Source organism: Lepidochelys kempii, chromosome 3 (genome assembly GCF_965140265.1).
Source record: "Lepidochelys kempii isolate rLepKem1 chromosome 3, rLepKem1.hap2, whole genome shotgun sequence".
Lineage (NCBI taxonomy): Eukaryota > Metazoa > Chordata > Testudines > Cheloniidae > Lepidochelys > Lepidochelys kempii.
Genome location: NC_133258.1, coordinates 66888256 through 66900937, shown reverse-complemented (window position 1 = coordinate 66900937; position 12682 = coordinate 66888256).

Here is a 12682-nt window from a genome sequence, read left to right as displayed (position 1 = left end):
TTTGTTTACATTTGCAGGAGATAATGCTGCCCTCTTATTTACAATGTCACCAGAAAGTGAGAACAGGAATTTACATGGCACTTTTGTAGCCGGCATTGCAAGGTATTTACATGCCAGATATGCTAAACATTCGTATGCCCCTTCGTGCTTCGGCCACCATTCCAGAGGACATGCTTCCATGCTGACAATGCTCATTAAAAAAATTATGCATTAATTAAATTTGTGACTCAACTCCTTGGGGGAGAATTGTATGTCCCCTGCTCCGTACCTGCATTCTGCCATATATTTCATGTTATAGCAGTCTCGGATGATGACCCAGTACATGTTGTTCGTTTTAAGAACACTTTCACTGCAGATTTCACAAAACGTAAAGAAGATACCAATGTGAGATTTCTAAAGATAGCTACAGCATTTGATCCAAGGTTTAAGAATCTGAAGTGCCTTCCAAGATCTGAGAGGGATGAGGTGTGGAGCATGCTCTCAGAAGTCTTAAAAGAGCAACACTCTGATGCGGAAACTACAGAACCCGAACCACCAGAAAAGAAAACCAGCCTTCTGCTGGTGGCATCTGACTCAGATGATGAAAATGAACATGCGTTGGTCCGCACAGCTTTGAACTGTTATCGAGCAGAACCCGTTATCAGCATGGACACATGTCCCCTAGAATGGTGGTTGAAGCACGAAGGAACATATGAATCTTTAGCACATCTGGCACGTAAATATCTTGAGATGCCATCTACAACAGTGCCAGGAGAACACCTGTTCTCACTTTCAGGTGACATTGTAAACAAGAAGCAAGCAGCATTATCCGCTGTAAATGTAAACAGACTTGTTTGTCTGAGCGATTGTCTGAACAAGAAGTAGGACGGAATAGACTTGCAGGCTCTAAAATTTTATATTGTTTTATTTTTGAATGCAGGTTTTTTTGTACATAATTCTACATCTGTAAGTTCAACTTTCATGATAAAGAGACTGCACTACAGTACTTGTATGAGGTGAATTGAAAAAACACTATTTTTGTTTTTTTACAGTGCAAATACTTGTAATAAAAACACACATATATATAGTGAGCACTGTACCCTTTGTATTCTGTTATAATTTAAATAAATATATTTGAAAATATAGAAAACATCCAAAACTATTTAAATAAATGATATTCTATTATTGTTTGAGTGTGATTAATTGCAATTAATTTTTTAATAGCTTGACAGCCCTCCTGTATACGTTAGTATGCATTAAGCACCAATAATATTAAGCACAAATATTGTAGCAATGATCTGGCCTATAACATAATCCTGTTCACTTATGCTAAGTATCCCATAAGTCCTTGCATTTTCTGAAGTAAATATTTGACATAAGTGGATAGGAAACATGTGAAAATCAAAATACATGCATTCTATACCTTAATACAAGGTAGGGCAGTACCTTCCAGGACCAGTACCTGGAATAATAGCATTCAAAACAAAACTAAGGAAGGAACAGAACAACATGTTAGGGAACTGGGACAAACTGATGGGTTGGATTTTTGTGAAGTGTAAAGAGATGTGGAACTTGTAAAATCATATAAATAATACCATCCGAAATGTGTAACTGGGGGAGCACACCTGCATATGGTGAATGTAACATTGCTACAGGAGACAGCTCCTTGGAGACTCGTATTGTTCTAGAATCTTTTTCCTGTATCATATTAATAAACCTGACTGACACTGGTTATTTGGTCTCTTGCATATATTTCATAACGATCCAAAGTGTGGTCAAGCAATTGACTGTACAATGTATTCACTGTGATTACATAGAATGACAGTACTTTAACACTCCATTTTTAGGGTATGCTAAAATAAAGCATATAATTACAACTGACCCATATCTTTCTATGGCGCCAGTGTAAATTGTGCAGGGTATCAAATATGAACTTATCCTGTCTGAGGACAAAGAGATACCAGAAAGAAAATTAATTTTTAAAAAACCTGTGGAAATGAGTGAAGTGCATACTACAGACTTGCTAAATAAATCTTTCAAAATTTATATTGAACTTACTCAATTTTAGTGTATATTAGGAGCAGATTCTAATACATCAGTCAAAATGTCTGCCAGTATGCATAGGCAGACTATTTCACAGGGGAAAATAGATTTGTATTAAAATGTACATTGCAATCTATTCCAAAAAGGTTAAAATGACAGATAGCTTTTAAGGGTCTATACGTTTTTCTCCCCATAGTGTAGTGATGTTCTGAGAATGTAGAGGAAATTCCCTGAAGTGACTTTCACATGCACAGATAACAAATAGATGAATATCTAAAGAACAGTAGATTAAAAACTTATAATTCTAAATGTCTAAGTGTAATTTTTAAAGTAATTTAAAAAGCTGAAAACACCAAAGAAGCAGATGCTTTCTGTGATTGAATTTGAAGCTTGAAAGCAACAGAAAATCCGGATGAAAGACAACTGGAATATAAAAAAGCAAGATCACTTTCACAGAGAGCTCAATGAGATACTCATGTGCATAACTTTATGCACATGAGTAAGTGTATGTAGGAGCAAGGCCACAGTTTGTTAACTCCTCTGGGATGGAAAGCACAATACAGCTGTATTTTTAAAGTAACTCCTGCAAAACCTTGACTCATTTTGGTGACTTCCCACACCAATTTTGCCAGTTATAGCTACTTGTATACCCATGACATGCATGTAGAACTTGCTGACTCCACAACACAATGCACTCTGCTAATGTGGGTTGAGCATAATTCAAATGTCTTTCAGACAACATTTTTGGCCTAAGGATAATGAACTGGGAAAGACTGTTGCTTTTTTGAAAAGTTTTATTTGTTAACAGATCCATTTTATAACATAAATCTTACCAAACTTGTTTTACAACTTAAGTATTTATCTTGGTCTTCCTTAAGGTGTGTTATAGGAAGTATAAATCTGGGGCTTCTGCTTTGATAGATTAAAAAAATCTTTTTTTTTCTTTTCTTTATAAACTACCGTTAAGACCATTGGTATTTATGGTATGGAATTAAACAGTATTAGCCACAATCAAAGAGATATAAATTGTTTGCTGGTTGATAAGTTTGGCTTTACTTTTTCTTTATACAAATATCTAAAGCCCTAATTCTAATTATTGGATTTTTTACCTGTCTGATTTTTTTAATTATATTTTTTAATTGAAAGTGCATTTAAGCAGCTAGAGTATTATTCAGCATGAAATATCCATTTGCTTTCTTTAAGCTAAAAATTTGTTTGGCTCTGTAATGGGGTGACACTCACCTCTCACAAGCGCCCCCTGTCTGAGTACATGAGCCTGCACACACTCTCTCTCTCTCTCTTTGACTTGCGGTGAGTTCCTGGAGCGACTCAGCCCTCTCGCTAAGCCACACACAGTCTGGATGTGAAACAACAAACAGATAAACCCCTTCTCGGTACAAGCCCAACAAGGAACCTATCCCAGTACCTATGGGTTGGTCAGTGTCTTCCTGTAGCCCTCCTTAGGCTCATTCTTTAAATAGTCCTATAGCCCATTCTGAGCTAGCCTTCAAGTAATCCCTCAATTTTCAAACAGTCCCAGCCATTCTGGTGTAGGGCCATGTTCCCAAGGCTCCCTCCCTGGAGACTCTTCGCCTCTCTGGGCCTTTCTGGCCACAGATCTCCCTCTGTGCCATTGAACTGTTCAGTTCCCCTTGGGGGGGGGGCGCGTGTATCACAGTTCAATATTCAGGCCACTTACCCAGTGGCTAATGCGGGGGGGAGGGACCTTGGCCCATCCACTACTCTGGGTCCCAGGATGAGGACCCGAGAGATAGCAGCCATCCACTGCATCCCTTTAACAAATATGCATTGCTACTATTGCTACTTCCCTGGGCCATTTCCCCATGGCCCCAGCACATTCTTCACCCTCACTTCAGGGACTTGTCCTGGTTGAGTCCCAGCAGCCAGCCAAGAGCTCCTTCTTGCTCTCCTGGTTGCTGTCAGCAACTGCTTTGTCTGAGGTCCAGCAGCCAGCCAGGTGAACCATTTCCACTCCTCTGGCTCCAGGCAACAACTCTCTGCTCTGCACTGCAGTTCCTTTTACATGGGCTTGCTGGGCCTGGACTGGCTGCTCTCTACAGCCCTTTTCTGATTGACTGCAACTCATGCAGCCTCTCTAGGCCACTTGGAGGACTCACTTTCACTGTTCCTTTCTGGGATGCGGTATGGTAGGATCCTGAGGCCTCCACCAGGGGGCCTCAAAGGGCCTGGGACACCCATCACAGGTTCTGAAAATTTTTATTTTAATTCCCCCTTCCCAACTTTCCTCCCCCAAATCTTTTGTCCCTTATGATTTTATCTCTTCTCCCCATCTTCCTTTGACACCACTGCTCAATCAGGCTGTCCACCCCCCTTCTTTCTACAATAATGTAAAATTTACATTTAATATAAAGTTACATATTAGAACATTATTCTTAGTTTCCACACTCCCTTCTTCCCCACCCCCATTCCCTCAAGCCTCCAAAATATACAGAGATGGGGTGAAATCCCTCCCCCTTTACAATGTGGAGATTCACCAAAGTCCCAGATGGATCTGGCTAATCTGCCCACTCCTCCAATATTGCAAACTCCCTTTGAGGAGACCTCAACACACATCCTGTGAGAAGTCACTTGTTATTTTTAGAAGGACCAATAGCTAAGAGGGAGTTACACCAACCCATATTTCAGCATCATCTCCTCCTCCCCATTTATGTCCTATTTTAGCATGCTGATACACCCCTCATGCCCTGCCAAATCATACAGTTAGCGCATTTGTAATCTTTGTGTCTATTCCCCATTATATTGTGATATTTAAATAGTACCCTTATCGAGTGGTTCAGATTACTTCAGAAGCAAAGTGTATACTCTGCTTTGTTTCTCATTCTTTCATTACTTTTTTTCCTCCTACTCAGATTAAACTTGGATGGCCATCTCTTTATGAATCTTTTTCTTGACTTTACTGTTCCTATTCTTTGGTGACCTCTTTCTTCTGGCTTTGATTAATTGCCACTCTTGATTTTGGCTTGATAGCTCAATATTTGAGTCCTTATGTGTTGGCACTAGTGAAGCCTCAGCTGGAGTACTGTGTCCAATCCTGGGCACCACACTTCAGGGAAAATGTTGGAGACAGCCAAGAGTAAAGCAACAAAAATGTTAAAAGGTTTAGAAAACCTGACCTATGAGGAAAGGATAAAAACACCTGGGCATGTCTAATCTTGAGAAAAGAAGACCAAGGGAGACCTCCTAACAGTCTTCAAATATGGTAAGGCCTGTTATCAAGAGGACTGTGATCAGTTGTTCTCCATGTCCACTGAAAGAAAGACAAGAAGTAATGGGCTTAATCTGCAGCAAGGGAGATTTAAGTAAGATATTAGGAAGAACGTTCTAACTACAAGGATAGTTAAGTTCTGGAATAGGCTTCCAAGAGAGGTTGTGAAATCCCCGTCATTGGAGGTTTTTAAGAACAGGTTAGACAAAGTGCTGTCAGTGATTATCAGGGATCCTAGTTTTCTGTGTTAAAAAACCCACAATTTACTGATAAAAAAAATAAAAATCCATGTTTTTCCATGATTAAAATGAAACACTGAACTTTAGTTTCCCTAGCCACAATATAGATAGGTATCAGTTGAACACAATGTTTTATTGTATATTTTTTGGTACAATTTTTAAACAAGTTCGAAGCCCACCAGTGCCATCAATCATTATAATAAAATAAAATTAACAGAATGATCCAGTCCCAGTGCATTATTTCTTTACTGTTGTCGATGGCCCTGCTGTTTCAGCCTCTTGTTTTCGTTTCTTTTCGTTCAATTTATATTTAGCGCTACAGTATGCATCCGATGAAGTGAGCTGTAGCTCACGAAAGCTCATGCTCAAATAAATTGGTTAGTCTCTAAGGTGCCACAAGTCCTCCTTTTCTTTTTGAGGTGTGAGAGGAGGTGATTCCACTGTTAATACCTTTCACCTCTGCTGCAATGTGCACATATTTCAGCTGCTGCTTCCTTCACACCTCTAGTCAAAAAATAATTAAGCGGCAGGCTGTGATGTGGTGCATCCAGATCCATTTGGGGACTGTGCTTCATGGACACACCTGCTCCACTGGCTCATTCAGTACTCAAGGTGTGAAGGCGAAGATTAAAAACAAAGGAAATTTGTTCTCATAAGGCATGTTGGTTCTCGGTGTCCTTATGTGGCTCATAGAAAAGTCACCTTGATTTATTTAAACAGTATTCTATTTGAGTGACGTATAAAACACCCCTTACTGAAAATGGCAACATAAAAGCAATTCATGCTTAGTGATTATGGCCAAGCTACAGCCTTATCACCCTCTGCTCTCTCCAACCTCCAACAATACAGCATTAAAATAAACAGAGGAAGTTAGATGGTCAAAAAAGAAACTAACTAGAAGAGAAAGGATTTTTGACAGCTGAAAAGAGGCACAGAGAGAGTAACCTAGGCAAGACCCTACCACAGACAAAGTCCTGCCCATAGCCTGAAACAGACTGAACTCTTGGTTCATCATCATCTTAGCACAGGTCTTCTCAACCAGGAATGTGCAGCCTGCATTGAGGCACCTGCTGGATTACTTTCCCACCGCTGAGAGTACAACAAGAAAATCCATACAGATCCTGGGGTTGCTAGAACCCAGGAGGCATATGTGCAGAGGAAGGAAGGAGCACCTTACTCTCTTCTCTTCTGTCTGCCCTACTCCTGTACCAGTGCAGCTCCTCAATGCTCCCTCCCCTTAGGATATGTCTACACTTAAAATGCCACAGCTGCACTGCTATAGTGCTTCAGCATAAAGACTGTCTACACTGACAGCAGGGATTCTCCCATCAGTGTAGGTAATCCACCGCCTTGACAGGCTGTGGCTAGGTCAATGGAATATACTGACCTAGCACTGTGTATAGTGGAGGTTAGGTCGACTTAACTACACCGCTGAGGGGCATGGATTTTTCATAGACCTGAGTGACATAGTTAAGCCAGCTTCATTTTCTAGTGTAGACCAGGCCTTAATGCTCAGCTTCAAGGAGGGGAAGCGGCATTTCAATAGGAACAGTCATACTGGATTAGACTATCTAGTGCAGTATCTTGGCTCTAATAGTGGCTTCAGAGAAGGTGCAAGAAACTCTGCAGTGGACAATCATAGCCCACGAGACATTTCTTCAAACCCCTAGCTGTTAGTTGTCTCATGTCTTAAAGCATGAGAATTTTTATTGTATTGCTCCATTGGGCTGGTTTAGTTTCTCCACAGTTTCCAGGCTGGTTGACAGAATGGGGAATGTAATTAGGGCACTCATTCCTCCATTGTTTCCTTCCAGAACCATGCTAAATCCATTAGAACATGCTGCCTCCACAAAGCAGCAGGTGGGAGATTGTGAAAGTCTGTGAAGTATGGCTGCATCCTGCAGTCAAGGGTGGGGTTGGGAGAATGAACCTCTCATTACCCTTGTTAATAGCATCATCTCTGGCAAATTAAGGCACAGCATGGGTGAGTTCTGAAGGGAATCCCTTCCCTTCCTGACTAGGAAGTGTGGTCACTATAATGTAATGACAACAATATTTAGCACTTATGTAAAACTTTTCACCTATAGATCTCAAATACTGGACTTCTAGGGTCTAACAGAGTTACTGGCATAAGCAATATTCACAGATATGGGGGAAGCACTGGATGCCAGACCGTAGTGTTCTGTGAGTATACAATCCTGTCAATGCATGCTACGATCTAATAATGCTCTCTCTCATTTCTAATTTACATGAGGAGTCCAACAAAGCCAGGGAAAACCCCTGGGGAAGAAGAAAGCAGTGATGCAGAAGGTATTGGAAATATGAATCCGCATCAGGTAGCACATATTCCTAATAGACATTTCTTGTACAACAAATTTGCTTGAATTCTTTCAATACAGGTTAGCCTGATTGCACACAAGAGTCCATTTCCATTTAGATTACTCCTAACAGTGGGTGATCACTTGTTTTATGTAAAGCACTGCATACTAAAAGGAATAACAGTAGACCAACCCCCCCACCCCCACCCCCAACACCGGTCATGATCAGGGCTCAGACATCTTTGGAAATCCATGCAAAAACATCCTGCCTGCTTTGTTTAATAGAGAATTCATTGGTACCAATAAGGGGGGGAAATCTCCCTTGTAACACCAATTTTCATCAACATTGCAAAGACTCCTTGTCACTGGGCAGGGCTCTCCCCAGCTTCCAAACACACCCCACCCCACCAAGTCTTCTTTAAATAGGTTTCCTTTTTCAAACCAAACACAGACAGTTCCTCAGCTCACCCTTCTCAGCCAGCTCTCGTCTCCTTCTGGAACACAGGCCCCAGAGCTACCTTCCCAAGTACCTGGCCCCTCACTCCACAGCCTCATCATAGAAGTTAGTCCCAGTCCTCCAATGGCTGCTCTTTCCAGGCACTGCCTACCACAATCACTCCCCCTCTTTCTGCCTTCTGACAGGCCTTTAGAGCCCCAGATGTAGCCCTTATCCCTTTAATTGGCTCCATTGGGCTCACCTGCTCTGACACAGGGGACTGGGCCTCGTCTACTCACAGGAACCAGCTACCCTTGCCCCTTTTCAGGAAAAACCTTGATTTTTTTGCCCCCTTTTGACTTGTGGGACACCTCCTGGGACATCACCTCTCATCTCCTCCCAAGGAAAAATACATTTCCCACAAGCATATTTCACAAACATTCCCTATAATACTCCAGGGTCCCACCTCCAAAGTAGACCCCCAAATTTTCCCAATCCACCCAGAACAGTCTCTGTACTCATTTAACAAAACACAAGCATTCCATAAAACATTTCACATTGCACATAAACTCAGAGTCCCAGGGACCCTAACACAACACAAAGCACAGCAAACAAATCCTAAACCCAGTCCTTCTATGTCATATGCAATGTGGTCAGGGTCACACACTTAGCCCCCCTTAGCACAGTCCAGTGCACAGTCTCATCTTCTCTGCCAGGACTTCTAGGTGTCTGCATCAAAAGGCTTTTCACTCTCTTCATCCAGTGTCTAACTCAGTCTCAAATTCATTGACCATGAGGATTAAGCATCTTCTATTCTCCTGGATGAACTGAAGATCTGTCACCGGCTACTCTTTCTCATGCCTAATGTCCTGTAATTTGTATTCCACCACTTCTCATAGACAGCTACCATGTGACATTCCTAATGGTGCATATCCACTCTTCTAGGGGAGTCACCACATGCACATCATGTGTGTATGTATTTGTGAACATTATACACATAAATTACATACACATTATAAATCTACAACAGGCTATTGTGGGGTGGCATAAAGGTTTATTTGGCATGAGTTTGGGATGGCCACATGACTTGCTAGTGGTAAGAAACCACCACCAAAAAAAAAGTCAAATATCTAAGAGGATTTGTTCTATGTGAACCTTAGGCTTCATCGTATTAAAAACTGTTATTTCAGTATTTGTTCCCTTTTGGAAGGAGCAGACACACAGTAGAATCCATCAACTAGGACAGCCCAGTAAATAACCTATTCATTGCCAGGAGGGGTTTGATCCAAAGCCTATTGGATCTGGGGGAGTTCTTCGGTTTTGGATCAAGCTTTAAAAAAAAAAAGAAGTCATAAAAAGCTAGTTTGAAAGACTTAAAAGAAATTAAATATTGTATTGAATGAGAGTACAGAAATAAAAATGTTATTCACTCTATATCATCTTCACTTAATCTTCTTTTAAGTCTGTATTTAGGCCCCACTGTATAAAATTAGAATTATATATCTATTTAGCACCTAATTAAACACCACTACTTAACCACTTGGCACCGCCAGTGGGAATGTTTCCTAATACAGTCCAAATTAACTGGATGAAATTAAGGCTGATCTCAGCAGAATGGAAGTTGGAGTGACTGATCTGGAAACTGGCCTGGGGGATAGAATGGAGACAGAGGTTCTGCTGCAGGATAGACGTGAAATGCAAGAAAAAAAGAGAGACCGGGCAGAGATGGTGGAAGACGTGGAGGATAGTGAGAGGATAAATAACCTAAGGATCAGGAATCTGCCTGAAGAAGTGGAGAAAGAGGATCCAATGTCATTTCTAAAGCAGGCTATCTGTACCTTCCTGGATCCAGAAGCAGACCAAGAGATTGAGATAGACAGAACTCACAGAGTGTGCTCCCCCGCTTAAATTCCAAGAGATATGATTTTGCAACTTCACTATTCTGTGCAAAACGAGCAAATTTCAAGAAGACCCAAAGAGCTCCCCGTAGTATCGCTTGGGGGTGGGGGCGGCATAAAGTACTGATCTTCCAGGACCTGGAAGCCATCACTCTCAAAAAAAGAAGGGAGCTAGCTGAAGTCACAGCTGCGTTAAGGGAAGATCAGATAAGATACAGTTGTGGTTTCGCCTTTAAGCTTTTCTTCACCCACAGGGGGCAAGACATGATATAAGAGGAAAAAAAGAGAGAGGATTAGGACCTTCAAAAGATTAAATCTAATAGAAGGCAGTCCAGACTCTCATAGAAATGCAGGGCTGGAAGGGATCTCGAGGGATCATCAAGCCCAGCTCCCTGCACTGAGGCAAAATCAAGTACATGTAGGGATCCTAGAAATCCGTTTGCCATGGAAAAATGTGGAATTTGCATTTTTACAGAGAATCTTTAGTTTTTACATTTTGTGAAAAAATAAAAACTATATTGACTATAAACAAAATGTTACTGAAAGTACCAGTGTCACTTATTCAATGCGTGCAACTTTTGAATTTTTAAATTTACATAACTAAACATACTCAAGTACACTGCTTCCAGTGTATAGAGGTTACTCGATGGCATATAGGGGTTTGTGTTTTAATGTTTCTCAAATTTCACTTTGGCCTCCAGATGTGAGTAATTAAAGTTATGGAAAGATGCCAAAAAGTTTTAAAAATCACCCCTAAAGACCACGTCACTGAATTGGGCAAGGGCAAACTTGTCATTGATGGTAATGTGCTGGTCTATAGTGTATGCAGCAAAGCTGTAGATTATGTTCAAAGACAGACAATTGTAAAACACTGACCTGGATTTGTGCTAGAAATGGCCCAACTTGATTATCATACTCATTGTAAGGAGAGTGATCACTTTAGATAAACTATTACCAGCAGGACAGTGGGGTGGGAGGAGGTATTGTTTCATGGTCTCTGTGTATATAATGTCTTCTGCAGTTTCCACAGTATGCATCCGATGAAGTGAGCTGTAGCTCACGAAAGCTTATGCTCAAATAAACTGGTTAGTCTCTAAGGTGCCACAAGTACTCCTTTTCTTTTTGCGAATACAGACTAACACGGCTGTTACTCTGAAACCTCTCACACCTCAGATTCCTTCCTGCTGAATCCCATCTGTAGCTTTTATAAAAAAAAAGCATACATAACATTAAAAAAATAGTTAATAATATTTAAAGGGCTTTTAACCCCTCTCCCCATTGTCCTTTTCATCAGGCAGAGATGAGCTGAAATAGCTGAGCAGCAGTGCCAAAAACGCAGACATGATTACTCTACAGTGGACCCAGTGTTCTAGGATCGTGGGTTTCAACCTTTTTACATTTGTGGACCCTTAAAACTGTTTGAAAGGAGGTGTAGACCCCTTTGGAAATCTTAAACATAGTCTGCAGACCCTCAGGGGTCTGCAGACCACAGGTTGGAAAACACTGTTCCAAGAAATCTGGAATATTTAGCTATGTTGATCTCCCATGGGTCATATAAATTATGCAGTCTGGCTGCAGCAGATAGGCTTCTCAGTCTCTATTTATTCATACATTGCCTAACTTGAGACTAAAAATTTCAGCCATTGACAACTAAATAGAGCATTGTATTTTATATAGCAGACTTGGGTCATAATATCCACTGATTAAATCTTATTTTCACTTCTGAAGTCCAGAGGAGATTTATGATGCTGCATAAAGCACAGTGACCAATTATTTCCTTTTACGTTTCAGCAGCATTTTGACTGACAACCCTTTAAACATTTTTCATAGTTCAGTTATATAAACCGCACATTAAGTACCTTACTTTTAGATAAGGGTCCCCTATTATAAACCATTTTTTGGTCTGCTCTTTCATTTAAGATAGAGGCTTCACCTCATTTAATATCTATTTATTTTTCAGTATTCAATTAGTTGGCATTCAGCTATGCACAGGATGATATTTAGGTATCAGCAAGCAGGTGACTATACAATATATATATTGTAGGCAGCACTGGTAGTGCCCCTATTAAGATTGCCTGATACTTCCCATTATCTGTCCCTGTATTCACTTGCTTATAACTTTGCCAGTCTTTAACCGTTTGGGCTGAGATTTTCCATATTGGGTAGCTATCTCATCTTGAATGTTTTGGAAAAGCTCAGACAAAATGTTTCTAAGGACAAGGCTAGGGGAAAAATACATTTTACCCATGTTACATTCTGGTGAGATTTTCTTGAATCTCTAGCTCACTGATGTCGTGGACCAAGGACTTGAAATTTGGCAGACTGGTGACTTTTGGGTCAGGGATGTGCCTTTTGCTGCCCTGTGAAAATCCATCCAAATTTGGTCAAGTTATAAGTCTTTGAAAAATTGCAGTATGCATGTGTCTCAATATGATTTAGCAGCCAAAATCCCCAGAGAGTCTGTCTGCATTGAGCATGCTCCAGCCTGGGAATGAGCAAGACCTTCCCTGAAATTGCCACTT